Here is a 20,899-nt window from a genome sequence, read left to right as displayed (position 1 = left end):
TCTGCCACACTGCGGGGACAGTCTGGAGGCTTGCAGTGACTCAGACACAGCCAATTCCGCTCCTAATAGCACTGAATCACGATTCCAGCGGCCAGTGGTCGCCCCTCGTCAAGGTCTAAGGCTGCGGCGGCCCCGGCTCCCGGAGGCCGTTTCCGCGCGCACACGCGCATCCATACGTACAGACGTGCTCGGGATGCGGGTCCCGCCGGCGGGCACCTGGGCACTGCGCCCCATCTGGACTGAAATGGGGACACCCCTTCGGGGGTCCCAGATGCGTGTGCATTACACACGGCGTAGCGTGTGCGTGTCACTCAACTTCCTGGTAAATGCCTCTGGGGGTGTTCAGATGCAGGATCAATACATTAAGTCCTGAATCAAGGGTCACAGAGGTCCCGCTGGAAAGACTTCAAACAGCGGCTCTGCCACATGGCCATTTAAAAATGAAGGGGTTGTTTACTGGTGGCCTTGAAAGTTCAACTCTTATTTTTCTGTTCTTAAAACTTCTTCACCTCACCTACTCCCCAGGAGCAGTAGTTGGTTGTAATAAAGTTGAGTCTGGGACTAGAAATCCTAATTTGACTCCAAAATGCTCTCCTGTTACAGGGCAGGGATGGCCGGGGTGGGGGAGGGGAGGGAGGGCGCGCGGGGGCGGGGGAGGGGAGGGGCGGGTCGGAGCTAGCGAGGGCGAGCGCCCCTTCACCGCCGGTGACGTAGACCCGGGGAGCTGCGGCCCGCGGAGGGGTAACAGTAGCTTCTCCCACCGGGCTCCTGGCCATATTGTTCTCCTTCTCCTCGTGATAACTCCGCAGTGGAGGTGGATTCCGTCCAAGACGCCCAACTTGGCTCCGCGTAGCAATCAGCGCTGCAATCCTGGCGGTTACCTCCGCGGCGGCGTCTTCCTCTGCGCCTCACACTCGCAGCCCGCGGCCCTCCCCACCTTAGGGCGTTTACAAAAGAAACTACTCCAGACGCGCTGCAACGGGAGGCGCTTGTGCCCGAAAGCTGGAGATCAGACGCGGGGCCATTCTGCATGTGTGATGTTTCTGGGGGGTGGGGGGGGTGTGTCGAGGTCGGGGGGGCGGGGGGGAGTCAGGCAGAAAGACAGGGAGAACCTCTGCTATGAAGGATCCGCGAGTCCTAAAATACAAGCTTCGTGTTACTAACGATCTGCACTGATTTGGAGAGCGGGCGTGTTAAAGGTCACGGACAATTGTTGCTGGCTTCAGCATGAATGCCTAAGTGGGATGTATTCTTCCGCAATCACATTTAAGTCTGATTCACCGAAAAGTGTTGACGTGCCCACCATTCATTTCAGTACACTGTGAAAATGCACAAAGAAAGTATCCCCAAATTCAGTTAATTACAAAGCTGTAAATAGCTTGTATACACATATTATTACATACGTGTAGGTAACAACAAAGATTAAAATTTGAAGACTTGACACTTTAATAGCTTTTTGGTAGGATTTTGGAATGAATATGAGTCAGTCCTATAAACCTACATTCATCTGCATTCTTGGGTCTATTTAAAAGTACAATCTTGCACTAATAATTTCCATGTGTTGAAAATGGACAAGGTAGATCATTGAATGGTGATCAAGACTTCCAAACCCCTCCACATAAAACTGTTCATGACTTGCTTCCTTTTTCTAGCCGGTTTAGGGCCCTGCCTTAAGTCACCCACATGTGATTTCACTCAGGGCATTGTCTGTCTACAATAATATTGTGCTTTTAAACGATTTCCTTTCTTACACATTTATCTACAGTGCATGCGAAATCCGAGAGCGTAATTTGATGGATGGGCAAGAGTTAAGCCCTGGTGTCTGGTGTAGCAGACCTAGAAAATGGCAGCTGGAGGGCCAGCATCATTTTGTTACTGACAATTGAAACGTGTTCACATTGATTGTACACAAGTCAGTGGTGGTTGTTCATTTGTCAATGCACTATTCCTAGCTCACTCCACACACAAAAAAAAGGTATAAAAATAAAATGTTTAATACAAGTTTCCATACTATTCCTGTAACCATATTTAGCATTGCCAACATTTCAACTGTTTTAATAGCTTCAAGCACTTAAAAGTAACCATTAGGAATCAAGGACACTGTTTGCCCCGGGAATGGCCCAGGAGAGCTTCTCCTATTTTTGAAATGTTTAAGTAAATTGTAGTATTTGGATGGAGCAAAGTCAGCAGTATTAATGGTTGAATATTAATGGTTGATTTTGGCTACTTGTTTTCTCTTATTGACGTGATATTTTACACCTGTATGGGGTACGTGTATTTGTTACAAGCGTAGAATGTGTAATGATCAAGTCGGGGCGCTTAGGGTACTCATCACCTGGGGTATTTATTGTTTCTATGCGTTGGGAACATTTCAAGTTCTGTCTTCTATCTATTTTGAAATACACATTCCATTGTTATTAACTGTAGTCACTCTAGTCTGCTATCAAATATTAGAGCTACTTCTATCTAACTGTATGTTTGTACCCATTCACTAACCTCTTCATTTCCCCCTCCCACCCTCTATTTATAATTTTATAACAGACAATAATTTTGGTTAATGAAATAAATGGGGGAAAAAAAGCATTTTCCCTTGCTGTTGTCTAATGAATTATTCGTTCAGCCTTTGGGACTCCACTCCTTTCAACGTGTGATGAAATGGTGTTCAATGGTTATGGAGTGATTGAGGACGTTTAGATTAGAAACGTTCTCGAGGATTTCCATTAAAAAAATAGCTCAGAGTAAAAACCAAAAAGAACTCCGCCCCCCACAAAAAAAAAAAAGGCCTTGAGTGCCTGAAAGCTGGAAGTGAAACTGTCTATACTATAGCATAAAATCGAAAACAAACTAAAAAATACATATTAAATATTCATGCTCAAAAATTTAAGTACTCTGATTAGACAGTTGGGTGTGCACTCATTAGTAAATAATATTAACCCTATCTTTGTGTAAATTTATTAGGATTGTCTAAATTATATCTGAGAAAGAAGAATTATATTATGCAACTAAGTCAAGGAGTAATCTTTTGTTTTCTGAACTAACTTAAATTTAGAGATTTCAGAGTGCATTAGGGATAAATTTGTTTAAATTATCAACAAGTATTCCTAGGTAAAGACTGTTTTAGGAGTACAGCTGTTCACTCCCTTTGTACTGTTTGGAATAGGTAACTATTTTGTGTATAAATGGAAATTGGCTATTTATTTAATCACTGATGGTTTCAAAAATATTACACCAATCCTAATGTGTTGGGTTTTTTTTTTTCCTAAAATCTTTCCTTTTCATGGAACTAAAAAATTCAGAGAATACACTGCATTTGAATATGGAGGAAAGAAGAAACAGTCCTTCAGCAAGGGTTTATGGATATGTAATTTAACATAGGATAATCCCCTTCGTGGATGGTGTGGCAAAATTATATTTTAAATAGAGTCTTCTATGAAGTGGTTTCAGACTGCTTAAATCTGAAGTTAACAGAATATTTTAAATCTTAATTTAGGAAACTGTCTCAGTTATCATACACATTTCTTACAAACACACACACACACACAAAAGAAATCACTTCTAATGTGGTCTATGCCCAGAGTCTCCCGTGTTTACACTAAGATGGCTTCTTACCGAGCTTTCTCTTGTGGGGTATTTTATTTGAGGTCAAACTGACAGTGACTTAGGTTTAATCATGGTTGAGACTTGCACGTTGCTTGAAACACTTTTGTGAAAATTTGTTCCTCCCTCTTCTGTATTCAAGTCTAAGGATGCCTTCAACAGGTAGTATGCCTGAATTTCTAGTTTGCTGAATAATCCACAAAGCATCGCCTCAAGATTGGATGCAAAATGCACCCGTTTGTGGGACAGAGAACGCCTTACTCATTTTCCCAGTAGCAGAAATCTTAAGAACTTTCCCACAGAACCAGCATTGTTAACAATCTATCCTTGTTTTCCACACAGAAAAAAAAACCCTTGCTGACCCATACACTATTGTTATTGCAACATAGATTTTCCTCTTACTGATTTTTGTGCATATATTTAGAATAATGATAAAGACGACATTAACAAATAACAATCTTGGATCACAGAGTTAGGGTATTTTTGCAATGGAGGAGAAAGCATTGTAGAAAATGTACTAGCAGTTCAAGCAACTGCAGTCACATTTTCTCACCATTTGCAGTTTTTTTGGTAACTCCATCAGGACTTCACAGCAGGTAGACGACCCTCAAATCTGTTCTTAATTTCAACTTAAGTAAAAGACTCTCAGCAACAGCTGGCTTCACAATTGCTGATACAGAATTCCACAGATGTGGTTGAGAACGGTTTGAAGAATAAAAGGAACTAGGCCACAGACCAGAATTCATTTAAGGAAAGACAAATTCAATAAAGATTCCTCTTTTGAAAGATTGCCCATGTTAAGGAAGAAAGGGACTTGTTTTTCGTATTACCTTTTCTTATAATCCTACAGTATGTTAATTACTTAACAGATAGGTTGTGACCTATTAACACCACACTTTCTTACAACAGCAAAACCATTGACTTTCTCTGCCCCCAAAGCTCATTATGGCTCACCATGCATAACTGATTACATGTGCATGTTTATGCAAACTTTTCTAAGGGAACTGAAAATGAAATAAGGGAACCAGCAATATCTCCTTCACTGTGGGTAGGCTAGGTACACTTGTAATGAAACTGAGTAGGGAAGACCTTTGCGTGAGATCTCGTTTGACACATACATGATACAGTTCGAAGGAAAGCCGCCTTGGCATTCAGGGGGTTCGCTGGTGTAAGAAACAGAACCATAAGAAAAGAAGTGGTCAGCATCTGAATGAGTTGTCATAATTAAGGAACATTTTGTTGATGGAGAGGCCAGCCACAACTTTGGCGGGGGTGGGCGAGGGACTTTTTAATCATATAATATAAAATGTACCATTGTAGCCTTTTTTTTTTTTTTTTTTTTGAGACGGAGTCTCGCTCTGTCGCCAGGTTTTTTGAGACGCGGTCTAGCTCTGTCGCCAGGCTGGAGTGCAGTGGTGCGATCTCACCTCACTGCAACCTCCGCCTCCCGGATTCCAGAGATTCTCCTGCCTCAGCTTCCCAAGTAGCTGGGACTACAAGCGTGCGCCTCCATGCCCAGCTAATTTTTAGTATAATGTCCTCAAGCCCATCCATGTTGTAGCATGTAGCTAGGTACAATTTTGCCTGTCTTAAAGACACATAGATTGTACATGCAGGAGAGAACTTTTAGAAAAAACTGATTAATAGAGTGACCATAGGCCGGGCGCGGTGGCTCACGCCTGTAATCCCAGCACTTTGGGAGGCCGAGGCGAACAGATCACGAGGTCAGGAGATCGAGATCATCCTGGCTAACACGGTGAAACTCCATCTCTACTAAAAATACAAAAATTAGCCGGGCGTGGTGGCGGGCGCCTGTGGTCCCAGCTACTCGGAGAGGCTGAGGCAGAAGAATGGCGTGAACCCGGGAGGCAGAGCTTGCAGTGAGCCGAGATGGCGCCATTGCACTCCAGCCTGGGCGACACAGCAAGACTCCATCTCTAAATAAATAAATAAATAATAAAAATAGAGTGACTATAATTTCACCAAAAACAATTCTCAAGAATTTTTCTTCTGTTACCTAAAATGATTGATTTCCTTATTTGGCTGTCTTTGTCTTTTCTCACCTTGTAAGCTTCAAAAGAAATATGACAGAAAGCCTTACCTCCTTCCCAAATGGAAACTGTAACATGAAGCCACCCTATGGCCAAAGTGGTGTTAAATTCTCTCTGGTTAGTATTTTCAGAACTTATTTACGACTTACAAGCAGATGACTTTAAGAAAAAAAAGAAAGGAGGGGCCGGGCACGGTGGCTCACACCTGTAATCCCAGCACTTTGGGAGGCCGAGGTGGGTGGATCACCTGAGGTCAGGAGTTCAAGACCATCTGGCCAACACGGTGGAACCCCGTCTCTACTAAAAATACAAAAATTAGCCAGGCGTGGTAGCAGGCACCTGTAGTCCCAGCTACTTGGAAGACTGAGGCAGGAGAATTGCCTGAACCAGGGAGGCAGAAGTTGCAGTGAGCCGAGATCGTGCCACTGCACTCCAGCCTGGGTTGACAGAGTGAGACTCCATCTAAAAAATAAAAAATAAAAAAAAAAATTTAAAAAAAAGAAGGAGAAAAGATGTAACGCCCAGGCATACTAAAAATCAGAAAACTAAAATTACAATCAATATAAAGAAACAGAGTGGTTGACAGGTCAGGCACTTGAGATGGGTTCATGAACGTGGCCAAGCACTAAGGCACCCCCAAGCTTCCTGGCCCCAAGGAAAAACCTTCATTAAGACAATTCATCTTTCTGGGCACTGAACTAGGACAGGCGTGGGTCTCTGGGCATGACTGAAGCATTCCATTTTAGAACAGACAGAGGTGTTTTGATGTGCTCCAAACAGATGTTAAACCAATGGCATTAAGTTAAACTTGGGGGATCAAAATGGAATTTTTGTAAAGAGACAAATAGTTTGATCACGCTAATTGAGTGAGTAAATTGTATAGATTCTCACACTTTTGTGCACTTTTGTTTTTCATGACAGCATTATGGTAAGTGACAAAAGGAAAACATGGGGAAGTGATACGAGATGGCTAAAACATTTTATACACTGAAAATCTAAAAAAATATTTCAGGCAGGCAGTCATCATTTACAAAATGACAAAAGTTTAAGAAACTTCTAAATCTTAATTTTTCATATCTGTGCATTTACTTATTTATTCCACATTTACTCTGTAAGCCAGGCACTAGATCAAGTGCTCATTTTATTTTATTTATTTTTTTTTTTTTTTGAGACGGAGTCTCGCTCTGTCGCCCAGGCTGGAGTGCAGTGGCCTGATCTCGGCTCACTGCAAGCTCCACCTCCCGGGTTCACGCCATTCTCCCGCCTCAGCCTCCCGAGTAGCTGGGACTACAGGCACCCGCCACTGCGCCCAGCTAATTTTTTGTATTTTTAGTAGAGACGGGGTTTCACCACGGTCTCGATCTCCTGACCTTGTGATCCGCCTGCCTCGGCCTCCCAAAGTGCTGGGATTACAGGCGTGAGCCACCGCGCCCGGCCAAGTGCTCATTTTAAAAGCAGTATGTATTACCTGCTTATTATGTAGGGAATCTTCCTAAGAGCTTACATTTTATGTCACTTAATATATCACAATAGCCCATGAGGTAGGTGCCACTATTATCCCATTTGGCAGATGCTGAAGGAGAGACCCAGAGTTCACAGTCCCGCCCATCTCACAGAGCTGGAGAACGTCAGCCATGGATTTAGAAACAGCCTCTACCATGATGCCAACCCATACATCCACCTACACTGAGCTGTACGCAGCCGAAACACCACAGCCCTGGCTATTTTAAAGATAGTTTTATAGACGGACAGGGCCAAATATGTATTTTCTCACAATATGTTTAGGCACTTGTCACACACTCTCATGTCCAGTTCTCCTTCTGCTTATTGGTCATTTGCGCTTGTGTAAGCTACGCAACTTCGGGTTCTGTTTATGTCATCACGCATTTTGGCATTTGCCACTTATCACGAAGTGTCGTTAGTCTTCCACACACCTAAAATGTGTTACCTATTTGTGCAAGAATACCTACTAACTAGCTGGTGGAGACAGAATCTCCATGCAAATGTTTCATTTGGTTTCTCGAAGGAGTTGAGCTGGCTTTAAAAAATATATAAAATACAGGCCGGGCGCGGTGGCTCACGCTTGTAATCCCAGCACTTTGGGAGGCCGAGGCGGGCGGATCACGAGGTCAGGAGATCGAGACCATGGTGAAACCCCGTCTCTAATAAAAACACAAAAAAATTAGCCGGGCGTGGTGGCGGGCGCCTGTAGTCCCAGCTATTCGGGAGGCTGAGGCAGGAGAATGGTGTGAACCCGGCAGGCGGAGCTTGCAGTGAGCCGAGATCACGCCACTGCACTCCAGCCTGGGAGACAGAGCGAGACCCCGTCTCAAAAAAAAAAAAAAAAAAATATATATATATATATATATATATATATAATACAAAAGAAAAGCTTCAGCAGTGGGAGGAATGAGGTCAGGAATAATAAGAGTGGAAAAACAGAAAGATCAGGATCAATTTCAGCTCAACCAGTCTTAACACCAGCACACGTGGATACATGTCTAGTCATCCTTTGAATTGTCAGAAGCGGCAGAATGTTCCCCTGAGCTTCCTAGTACCCAAAGCAAAGACGGAAGCACTAGCTTTACAAGATTTGTGCTGTCTGTGAAATGAGAGTGTAACGGACTCTGTTCACAATGATAGGGTCACCAAATAAATTCTGACAGTATGCCGCATAAGGATTTGGAGACAAAAACTGTCAACCCATAACTGACTGAGAATTTATAGCAATTACTTTATCTGCAAAATGGGAATCACACAGTTATTTTAATGAGAAAAATTTAAATGTGAAAACCATTCAAAACTGTTTTTGTACTATACTAGTATGAGCAAATGTAAGTTATTTTCTTAATAGCACAGGCCCCCTCCCCAAATAGCAGTTGATATCATCAATATTATAAAACTGTATGTTAATTTAAGATGTTTTAAAATATCTGAAGGCATAAAAAGTCATCTCTAATTGTGCTAATACTCTTGAAATGGAAGTCATTTCTAGAACCATTCCTTTCTCCCACAGATTTTTAAATTGTGTTTGTTTTCAGAGTGTCCTTGGTATGGCCATGCCTAGCAGAATCTGAGATTCACACCTCAAAGTGTGAATGTTTACAAACTGTTTTCACTCAAGACCTAGTCATGCTCTTCCCCTGTGACTGCAGCCTGCCTCTTCCTCCCAAGGTGCCCTGTCTACTCCGAGGCAGGGCCCCTGTAGGGCACTACTTGGGTTTCAACAGACAGACATGAGCCCAGAGGCTTCCTGGCACAGAACTTGTCAACACTTTGCTTTTCCCCCATTAAATTCCAAAGCTAACTAGCCCTGCGCCTCTGGAAAAGAGAGGGAGGCCTCTGGACAGGCTCCTTGGTGTGCAGAAACTTCTGGGGTGTGGACTTCAAGGCATTTGAGTGAGATGCAGCGTGTGCAGGACCTGGACGGGCACTCTCGCTTCTTTATTTCCTACAGCTTAAGCCCTTTGGCTTCTAGAAAGCCTTTCTTTAAAATAAATACAAAAAAGATGTGTTACACTGTGAGTTACAATACAATACAATCATCCATTAAGTACCAAACTCTGTTCAAACAAAGTTCATGGATGGACTGACAAATTTACAAAAGCAAGGAAATCCAAAGAGGAGGGGCTGCCACTCGCCCCGGGGTCTCCCTGTAGTGCTGGGCAGGCTGTTTGTGAAAGTGGGCCAACAGAAAGAGCTGCGGGACGGTTGTTTTTCTTCTTCTCTCTCATTGGCTTCTGAGTTCTATTACCTCAGTAAATTCAGGGTATTAGTAAAAGTGAAAAGGAAGCCTTAAGCACAGCCAATTTTCTATATGTTTCTTTATTTCCAGAAAATCAATTACCCCATCCTTACCTAGCGGGAAAAACAATATTCCACAGCCCCACCCCTCCCCCACATCTAACTTTTTTTTTTTTTTGAACTTGCAATTGAGCTTATCCGGTTTTTCATATTGGGGCTTCACTTCAATGGAGCAGAGAAGAAATATTACGCAAACTAATAATAAACTTCTATAACAAAATTCTAGGTCTTGTATTCTTTAGGAAACCTTCTTTGATAATATGATTTTACTAATATTTCCACTTGTAGAAAACATTTCTTTGGAGCAATACAAAAAAGTCTAATAAAAAGGCCATATTCATGCAGTATTATATAGACAACTGCTAAACTATTCTCACTTTTTCAATGCTAGGAAATTTCATCTTATTTTTAAACACAATAGTGTGCACACATACTCCTATATTAAAAACTTTGATGAAACTTTGTTTCAAATTACCAAATGCCATAAAAAGAATTTCAAAAACTGAAGTTGGCTTTGCAAGGACCTATAACAATATTATTTTCATTTTATATAATGTCCTTCTCTCCCACCATGGGACGTTATTGTGCAATATTACATCACCCTTTCTTGTCCAATTTTGACAAGAAACTGCAATTTTGCAGGGCAGCTAATAGTGCGAATATCCTATTCATTTCAGTACCTCTTTGCTCTTGATTAACCTAGGCAGAGAATAAAGCTAACACTGCTCATCCATCTAAGGGGACTGGAAAAAGCCTGGTTATCTAGCATGCTAAGAAAAAATACAGAAACCAAGTAAAAAACACATTCTGATTGAAAATGTTTAAAATACTGCACCAAAAAGTGATTTCCAAAATGTGATGTCCACATAAGGACAGACTTATACATCTACACAATTGTTTCTCTCTTTTGTGTATGAAGATGCCCATTTTCAAAGATAACATGTAGATGGTGCCATAGATATGAAGATGGGAACAACAAATTATCCATGATTATTTACAAGACAAAAAAAAATGAGTGCATTAATTTTTGAAACGTCTAATCTTCCAGCGACCAGAGTGGTGGTGTTTGTATGAGTTTATGTGTCCTCGTACCCACTGTGCATAACAGGTGACCACAATATTCCTTCTGAAATAGGAAAGGAGGGTCTGTTTTATGGACTTACAATAATCACATGTGCTATTTTGAAGTGTTTTCTCATTTATTCTCTTTAACTGCTCACAATAGCAAAAGGAAGTGGCTCAGAATTTTTCACACCATTTACAAGTTTAAAACTCATGGCAAAGTTGTTCTGTTTCTTACATGTCACAGTCAATTGGTTTTGGATGGTTTTGAATCCATACATGTTTTTAAAAATTATGTGTCTCAGAGTATAGTTCTTAAAATCTATCTTCCCCCTCCATGTACTGTAAGGAGCTTTCCTACAGGCTTTATGAGTTTCACCCTGCTGTATGATGAAATCAAGGCAGAACAATGTCTTGAGCAATGATGTATAATTTCTAAATTCCCTGATATAATGGACACGGAGAAATTTTAATAAGAATGATGATTCGCTAACCAAGATTTTCTTGTGAAACGTATCGGTGATAAACTGCAAATCTGTGACAATTCCTGGATGGACTCAGCTTAATCGACCAATGTCAGTTGCATGTGTGATTATAACTTTAGCAGTCTCCAAATAATGAATCATGTTAAACAATATTTAAGAGGCTAAAGGAACACAAGGAACATTGTGCGTAGTGCCAGTAAAACCACCAGTCATATAGGCTAAAGTGTTAATTTTGATATGGACATGGCACTTGGCATTATCACAGTGATAATATTAGACACATAAGATGAGCAGAGAACCAGTCATTCATTCATTCAGCTGATACGGGTATTTGTTGAATTCAGATTCCCTGCGAGTCATGGTGCTAGGCCCGAGGCTTCTTCAGTGCAGACAGTGTCTCAGCCAGCAAGGAGGTTACCAGGCCTGCACAGATTTTGTACTAGGCAAGGGGACCTTGCCAAGCATTGGATTTTGACTGGAACCCCAGGCACAGGTCCCACGGCACTATGCCTCCCCCTGTCCTATTGGCTGAAATATCTACCATGGACCCTGTGGGTCACTCCTTCCTGCACCTGCATGGTGTCCACTGTGCATGGCCAATGGCTGCAGGAATGTGGACTAAAGCCCCAGCCCGAAAAAGGAGGAGGCGAGATTGATCTAAGCCAATGCGGTTGTCCCAGCCCCGGACTCCCAGCCCCTGCCCTGCCAGCATTTGGAGTAGATACATCCGTATGATGTAATTATGGCAAGGGGACAGCAGGGAACGTTGGCTGGGGTGGGACAGGGGGTTTCTAGCAAGGGGTCTTCTTGTGGAGAAAAGGAATCCCACGTGGGGAAATGGTGACTGGCTAGTCCTGAGGCCAGTCACCGGGAGCAGCAGTAATGTGGGGGCAGGATGCCAGTGGCTGTGCCACCCCAGGGGAGAGGGAGCCCGGGGAGCCAGCCAGGAGGCGGAGGGAAAAGAGGGGAGGAAAATGTGGTTCTGAAGCCACCAATGTCACCCAGCTTGGAACAGAAAACCTCCACTGGACTTTAACGAATTTTCCTTATCGTTTTAGCCATTTTATTCATGGATTTCCATTTCTTTTCATTGAAAACAACCTAAACTGTGCTGAAATGGTGGTTTGCTTTGCACTCTTCCTCACCAGTCTGTGAGCCCAGTGAGTGGCGGGGACGGTGCAGGCGGAGAGGGCAGTGTGCGACGGTGAGAGAGAGCCAAGGTCAGATCACCGAGGGGCTGGGACCGACAGTGAAGAGGCAACACGGCCAGAAGTACGGCCAGCGGTCACAGATGGGCTCTGAACAAGAGAAGACACAGTCAGATGTGTTTTTAAAGAGTGCTCTGTCCTTTGAAACAGATAACGTTGTAACAATTGCTTTCTCCTCTCACTGAGGAGAAGGGTGTGGTGGCAGAGTCAGGAAGTCAGATAATCAACCTGCAGATCAAAATCCTGAGTTGTCTCACAGACAGGTGAAGAAAGGGGTGTCTCCGGAGGAGATTGGGGAGGCACAAGGAAGAGCTGCTGGGAATCTGGGAGGTCAGGAGAGACGTTCACCAGGAGACATGACTCTCACTGGCTTTTCCTCAAAGACCTTGGAAGACGTGGCCACGAGTGTCAGATGCCACAGAAGCGGCAGTTGGGGAGCGGACGGTGGCGCTTCTGTTCAATTCACCAACAAGGACATGGCAGGGGCTGCAGGCAAGTAGCTTCAAAGGGCAAACAGCAGCCACCAGAGCCCTGCCACGGAGAAAGCGGGTGGTGGGGTCAGCGGACTCTCAGAGCTATACTTCCAAGGGTCTTGGGATGATGGACTTCTGTCTTCTATTATGGTTGTTTTAAGATGGGAGAGATGGGAGTATCTTGAACACAGAGGCAGAGGCTTCAGCAGAGATGAAGACATGATTTTAGAGAACGAAGACAGCACCGCAAACCGTAGCGAGATCCCTGGGCCCCCACACTCAGCTCTTTCTGCTCCTCCTTGGTGGAGCCACTTGACTGACCACAATGTGCAAAAACACTGTCACTCACGGGGCTAGGAGCCGATGTCGCTCCCATGAGTGAGTTTTGAGAGAGCACTGGCCAGTGTCCAGGTGAGCGAGGCTCCCCCACCATGAGCAGGTGCCTCCTCCGTTCATAGGATCCTTCCTTGAAAGGCCCGTTCTGAGCACTGTGGAAGCAGAAGTGAACTTCCCCTTGCTCTGCTGCAGGGACCTGTCCTGGCGACCATCCTTCTGTCCTTGCAGGCCTGAGACTGGTCTGCATGCCATTCCAGACACTAGCGGCCCCTCGGTACCTGCGGCCTGGAGGAGGGAAACCCCCTCAATATGCAGGATTGCAACACTTTCCTTTCCTTTCGTCAAGTTTTGTTTGAGCAACCTCGGGGCCTAGAATTCTTCTGAAATCCAGACTAGAGGAAATTGGGAATTTTATATATATATATACATACACATATATGCGTGTGTATATATATATATATATATATATATATATTTTTTTTTTTTTTTTTTTTTTTTAAACAGAGTCTCACTCTCGCCCAGGCTGAAGTGCAGTGGCGTGATCTCTGCTCACTGCAAGCTCCGCCTCCCGGGTTCACGCCTTCTCCTACTTCAGCCTCCCGAGTCGCTGGGACTACAAGCACCCACCACCACACCCGGCTAATTTTTTGTATTTTAGTAAAGACAGGGTTTCACTGTGTTAGCCAGGATGATCTCGATCTCCTGACCTCGTGATCTGCTCGCCTTGGCCTCCCAAAGTGCTGGGATTACAGGCATGAGCCACCACGAGTGGCCAATAAAATATATATTTTAAAAAAGAAAACAGATAGAAAAAAAAGTAGTGAGGAAAGAAACCAGGAAAACTTATTGCCCCATTTAAATAGGTGTTGGTTGTGAAAATATAATTATAACTATCTAGGATGGCAATCCCCCATAGTCTGAAAACAAGAAGAGAAAGAAAAGGCACAATAAGATTTTTATTTTTGTTGGTTGGAAAACGGAAAAGTTTGTTAATACTGGACATTGACAGAAAGTCTGAATATATGAGTTTAAAAATTATGAGTAACAACTAGGAAAAATAAGAAGAAAAGTTTATTAAAAACTTGAGGGGGCCGGGCACGGTGGCTCACGCTTGTAATCCCAGCACTTTGGGAGGCCGAGGTGGGTGGATCACGAGGTCAGGAGATCGAGACCACGGTGAAACCCCGTCTCTACTAAAAATACAAAAAAATTAGCCGGGCGTGGTGGCGGGCACCTGTGGTCCCAGCTACTCGGAGAGGCTGAGGCAGGAGAATGGCGTGAACGCGGGAGGCGGAGCTTGCAGTGAGCCGAGATCGCGCCACTGCACTCCAGCCTGGGCCACAGAGCGAGACTCTGTCCCAAAAAAAAAAAAAAAAAAAACTTGAGGGAATCGTGGCAAATAGAAACACAGTTGCAGAATAAGTTAAAGCACATTGGTGATAAATCAGAAGGCTCTAAGACTAGCTTTAAAATCTAGTTATATGCTCTGCACAAGAGACAACCCTGAAACAAAACAAGAAGGGTGAATACAAAACGACAGACACCAGGCAATATTAACAAATACAAATAAAACGTGATAATATAAACCACAGGCAAAACAGAATGCGTGATGGAAAGAAATAAGACAGCTCGTGTTGATGAAATTAAAAGAATATTAAAGTTACGGTCATTTATTTAGCTAATACTATAGCTTCAAAGCATATAGAGGCCAGGCACCGTGGCTTATGTCTGTAATCCCAGCACTTTGGGAGGCCGAGGAGGGTGGATCGATTTCAGCCCAGGAGTTCAAGACCAGCCTGGGCAATGTGGCAAAATCTCATCTCTACAAAAAATACAAAACTTAGCCAGGCATGGTGGCAGGTGCCTGTGGTCCCAGCTACTTGGGAAGCTAAGGTGGGAGGATCACCTGAGGCTGGGAGTTTGAGGCTGCAGTAAGCCATGATCACACTACCACACTCCAGCCTAGGCAACAGAGTAAAACCTGTCTCAAAAAACCCCAAAACAACACCATATAAGGCTAATAAGTATTAAGACAAAAGTGGACAAATCATCAATTATATTAATTGACTTTCGCATCTAACAGAAATAATGGATTAAGTATGCAAAAATAGCTGGGAATAACAATGAGTAAGCTTCAGCTAATAAAACACAGAATACTATTGCTCATGAAGACAGAATACAGTCTCCTTGCAAATACACATGAAGCAGTTACTTAAAAGCAGACCCTGAGAACTTACTGACAAATTCCTAAGTGCAGAAACCATGAAGGCGTTGTTCTAAACCACAAGACAAGTAACTAGGAATTAACAATGAGAAAATAGCAAACTCTTCACTAAAAAAAGAGTAATTAAAAAATTGATGCCCTGAACCTGAAATAAAAAGTGGAAAGAAAAAAATTGAGCAAAAACTTAAAATACCTTACATTTAAAATACCTATTTACCTATAAATTTAAAGATTTTAAGACAAGAAAAAAGTCAATCAGAAATTAGAAAGTATTTAGAGAAAAAATAAATGAGGGATCTAGGTATCAGATATATGGGATTTGCCAAAGCGAAACCCAGAAAAGTCTTAAACAAAAATTCATTTATTATAAAATACATGAATGAGGGTTTCAACTCAGGAAGTTAATAACAGAAGTTGATGTCAGCAGAAGTTATCAACAGTTATCCACATTTATTTTTCAAGCACAATTTAATGAAATAAATAGAAATAATCATTCAGTTGAACAATAAAATCTAAAGCTATTTATTTTAATAAGTAAATTATCAGATAAACTTTGTCAAGTCTAAACAATAGAACAAAATAGAATAAACATAATAAATCAGTAGGAATAAATAATATAAAAATATTTTTATATTATAAAAGAATAACGCGTTTATACCAATACGCTTAAAAACAAATGTTTCTAAAATTATTTTAAGAAATATAAACTACCAGCTGGGCGCAGTGGCTCATGCCTGTAATCCCAGCACTTTGGGAGGCCGAGGCAGGCGGATCATGAGGTCAGGAGATCGAGGACCATCTTGGCCAACGTAGTGAAACCCCGTCTCTACTAAAATACAAAAAATTAGCCGGGCGTGGTGTCGCATGCCTGTAATCCCAGCTACTTGGGAGGCTGAGGCAGGGGAATCCCTTGAACCTGGGAGGTAGAGGTTGCAGTGAGCTGAGATCGTGCCACTGCACTCTAGCCTGGTGACAAAGTAAGACTCCGTCTCAAAAGAAAAAAAAAAAAAGGAAAAAGAAAAAAAAAAAGAAAGAAATATAAACTACCAAAATTGGCTTGAAGAATAAGGCTGGACTCAGTGGCTCACACTTGTCATCCCAGCACTTTGGGAGGCAGAGGCGGGTTGATCACTTGAGGTCAGGAGTTCAAGACCAGCCTGGCCAACATGCTGAAACCCCATCTCTACTAAAATACAAAAATTAGCCAGGCGTGGTGGCGGGCGCCTATAATCCCAGCTACTCAGGCGGCTGAGGCCGGGAGAATCACTTGAACCCGGGAGTCGGAGGTTGCAGTGAGCTGAGATAGTGCCACTGCACGCCAGCCTGGGCAACAGAGCAAGACTACATCTAAAAAAAAAAAAAAATAGTTATGACCTTAAGTAAACCAATAATTATAGGAAAAAAATTGAAAATCTAGTTAGGTCTGGCCAGGCACAGTGGCTCAAGCCTGTAATCCCAGCACTTTGGGAGGCTGAGGTGGGTGGATCATTTGAGGTCAGGAGTTCAAGACCAGCCTGGCCAACATGGTGAAACCCTGCCTCTACTAAAAATACAAAAGTTAGCTGGGAGTGGTGGCATGCACCTGTAGTCCCAGCTAGTCGGGAGGCTGAGGCAGGAGAATCCCCTGAACCAGGGAGGCAGAGATTGCAGTGAGCAGAGATCGTACCACTGAACCCCAGCCTGGGTGACAGAGTGAGACTCTGTTTCTCAAAAAAAAAAAAAAAAAAAAAAAAAAAGAAAAGAAAAGAAAATATAGTTAGGTCCTGAATTTTAAAAGACACCAGATTAAATGATTTTATGCAGTTGGGTAATTTAAACTTTTTTAAATTATAGAAGTAATACATGACCATTTTAATTAATGCAAACATACATAAGTAAAAGCATACCTCAGAAACATTGCAGGTTCATCTCTGGACCATCCTAATAAAGCAAATATCAAAATAAAATGAGTCACGCAAGTGTTTTTGGTTCCCAGTGCATATAAAGTTATGTTTACACTATAGTGTAGTCTATTAAGTATGCAATAGCATAGTCTCTAAAAAACTAATGTACATAGTTCAATTAAAAATTACTTTGTTACTAAAAAGTGCTAACAGTCGTCTGAACCTTCAGCGAGTTGTAATTTTTTTGCTGGTGGAGGGACTTGCCTGGAGGCTGACGGCTGCTGACTGATCAGGGTGGCAGTTGCCGAAGGTTGGGATGGCTGTGACAATTTCTTAAAATAAGACAACAATGAAGTTTGCCACATAAATTGACTCTTCCTTTTGTGAAGGACTTCTCTGTAGCATGCAAGGCTGTTTGATAGTATTTTACCTACCTAGAATGTCTTTCAAAATTAAGTCAATTTTCTCAAACTCTGACCTAGCTTTATCAACTAAGTTTCTGGAATATTCTAAATCTTTCGTTGTTATTTCAACAATTTCACGGCATCTTCAGCAGAAGTAGATTCCATCTCAAGAAACCATTTTCTTTGTTCATTCATAAGAAGCAACTCCTTATCTGTTTAATTTATACCATGAGATGGCAGCAATTCCGTCCCAGCTTCAGGCTCCACTTCTCATTCGAGTTCTCTCATTATTTCTACCATGTCTGTAGTGACTTCCTCCACTGAAGTCTTGAACTTGAAGTTAATTCCCACCCTCCAAGTCATGCATGAGGGTTGGAATTAACTTCTTCCAAACTCCTGTTAATATTTTGACCTCCTTCCATGAATCATGAGTATTCTAGAATGGGGAATCCTTTCCAGAAGGTTTCCAACTTACCTTGCCCAAATCCATCAGATATATTACTATCTATGGCAGCTATGGCCTTACAGAATGTATTTCTTTTTTTTTTTTTTTTTTTTTTTTTTTTTTGAGACAGAGGCTCGCTCTGTCACCCAGGCTGGAGTGCAGTGGTGCAATCTCGGCTCACTGCAAGCTCCACCTCCCGGGTTCATGCCATTCTGCTGCCTCAGCCTCCCAAGTAGCTGGGACTACAGGCACCCACCACCTCGCCTGGCTAATTTTTTGTATTTTTAGTAGAGACGGGATTTCACTGTGTTAGCCAGGATGGTCTCGATCTCCTGATCTCGTGATCTGCCCGCCTCCACCTCCCAAAGTGCTGGGATTACAGGCATGAGCCACCGTGCCCGGCCCATCTTTTTTCAATATAGGGCAGTTTTGTTTACACTGAAAATCTGCTGTTTAGTGGAGCCACTTTCATAAATTATCTCAGCCAGATCTTCTGGGTAACTTGCTGCAGCTTCTCCATCAGCACTTGCTGCTTCACCTTGCGGAGGTGGCCTCTTTCCTTAAACCTCATGAACCAATCTCTGCTGACTTCCAGCTTTTATTCTGCATCTTCCTCACCTCTCTCAGACTTCACAGAGGTGAAGACAGTTAGGGCCTTGCTCTGTAACAGCTAAAGCTTAAGGGAATGTTCTGGCTGGCTTGATCTTCTATCCAGACCACACCAACTTTCTCCCTATCAGCAGTGAGGCTGCTTTCCTATCATTCATGTGTTTACTGGAGTCACGCTTTAAATTCACTGCAGGAACTCTTTGCATTCACAGCTTGTCTAACCATTCGGCACTACAGGCCAATCTTTAGATCTGTCTGGGCTTTGGACATGCCTTTCTCACTAAGGTTAATCATTCCTAGCTTTTGATTTAAACGCAGAGATGTAGCCAGGTGCAGTGGTTCATGCCTGTAATCCCAGCACTTTGGGAGGCTGAGGCAGGAGGATCACTTGAACCCAGGAGTTCTAGACCAGCCTGGGCAACAGGGCAAGACCCTGTCTCTAGCAAAAAGAAAAAAAAATTTTAATTAGCCTTTTAATTAGCCAGACATAGTGGTCAACGCCTGTAGTCCCAGCTACTCAGAAGACTGAGGTGGGAGGATTGCTTGAGCCCAGGAGGTTGAGGCTGCAGTGAGCTGTGATCGTACCACTGTACTCCAGCCTGGGAAACACAGTGACACCATGTCTCAAAAAATATATATATATAGTCAACAAAAACATTTATTGAACACTCAGAGGCCATTGCAGGGTTACTAATTGGCCTAAGTTCAATATTGTTGTGTTTCAGAGAATAGGGAAGCCAGAGGAGTGGAGGGACGGGCCTGCCAGCGGAGCAGTCAGAACAAACCCAACATCTATCCCTCACGTTTGCAGTCCTATATGGGCATGGTTTGTGGAGCCCCTAAACAATGACCATAACCAAAAACCTCACTGATCACAGGTCACCATAATAACGGACATAACAGAATGCAAAAGCTTGAAATATTGTGAGAATTACCAAAATGTGACACAGAGAGACAAAGTGAGCACCTCTGTTAGAAAAATGGCGACTTGCTTAATGCACTAAAAACAAAAACACAAAAACACAGCAAAGCACAACAAAACAAGGTATTACCTGAATGTAGACAACAAAGAGAGAATGCCTCAGCCCCTGCTTCATCCTAATCCCAATGCCTGGGACTATGAACTACAGATCTTTTACTATGGGAGTGCAACTATATGTATCTACGTAAAATTTACAAAAATGGATCTTGTTACGTTTTGCTTTGCAACTTTTTCACTTTAACCACATACGATGTCATGCCATATTAAAATATGACAGATTTGTAGTACTACATTGTATGAATGTCCTGTCATACACTGTAGAATATTTAGCTTCAGTTTTTCACTTGCTTCAGTGAAATAACATATATATACAATTTTTTTTTGAGACATAATTTTGCTCTTGTTGTCCAGGCTGGAGTACAATGACACGATCTCAGCTCACTGCAACCTTCGCCTCCTGGGTTCAAGAGATTCTCCTGCCTCAGCCTCCTGAGTAGCTGGAATTACAGGCACCCACCACGACGCCCAGCTAATTTTTTGTGTTTTTAGTAGAGACGGGGTTTCACCCTGTTGGCCAGGCTGGTCTTGAACTCCCGACCTCAACTGATCCACCCGTCTCAGCCTCCCAGAGTGCTGGGATTACAGATGTAAGCCACCACGCCTGGCCCAGTATCTGACTAGATATTTTCCAAAGGAAATATGCAAATGGCCAACAAGCTCATAATACATGCTCAAAAGCATTAGCCTTCAGGGAGATTCAAATAAAAACCACAATGAGATACCACTTCACACCCACTGGGCTGGCTGGAGTCAAAAGGCAGATAATAACAAGATTGGCAAGGATGTGGTGACATGAGAAGCCTCGTATACTGCTGGTGGGAATGGAAAATGATGCAGCCACTTGGAAGACAGTCAGACAGGTCCCCAAAAGGTTCAAGATGGAGTTACCAGGTGACCCAGCAATTCTGCTTCTAGCTATACACCTAATATAAATGAAAACATGCATTCACACAAAAACTGGTACACAGATGTTCACAGCAGCATGATTCATAATAGCCAAAAAGTGAAAACAAGCCAAATGTCCATCCACTGATGAACGGATAAAGAAAATGTGGTGTGTGTAATTGATGGAACACGACTCAGCCATGAAAAGGGAAGAAGAACTGACACACGCCATCACACGGATGAGCGTCTCAGAACAGTATGCTGAGTGGAAGAAGCCAGGCATGAAAGAATGCGCCATGTCTGAGTCCATTCATATGAAATGTCCTGAACAGGCAGATCCAGAGGGGCCAGAAAGTGGATTCGTGGTTGACTGGAGTTGAGGACCTTTGGC

General features: G+C 42.9%; 1 protein-coding gene and 1 pseudogene across 3 annotated transcripts in view; one reads left to right on the top strand and one right to left on the bottom strand.

Moving 5' to 3' along the window:
- ZNF516 (zinc finger protein 516) overlaps positions 1-20,899 on the bottom strand; it is a 171,166-nt gene that overhangs the window by 137,291 nt on the left and 12,976 nt on the right. The window contains exon 1 of one of the 3 annotated variants that reach the window (XM_063620259.1): positions 181-291. The exons of 1 other annotated variant lie outside the window; for it this stretch is intronic. The gene's annotated coding sequence lies outside the window, so the exon portion shown is untranslated. Of the gene's footprint in view, positions 1-180; positions 292-20,899 lie in introns of those variants that run through there. One more of the 3 variants, XM_063617894.1, reaches the window with a different exon arrangement.
- Positions 77-1,176, top strand: LOC129491716 (putative uncharacterized protein ZNF516-DT; annotated as a pseudogene).

Source organism: Symphalangus syndactylus, chromosome 1 (assembly GCF_028878055.3).
Source record: "Symphalangus syndactylus isolate Jambi chromosome 1, NHGRI_mSymSyn1-v2.1_pri, whole genome shotgun sequence".
In the NCBI taxonomy this organism is placed as follows: domain Eukaryota; kingdom Metazoa; phylum Chordata; class Mammalia; order Primates; family Hylobatidae; genus Symphalangus; species Symphalangus syndactylus.
The sequence above is the reverse complement of the archived record's forward strand: the minus strand, read 5'-3'. Positions and strand labels throughout refer to the sequence as shown.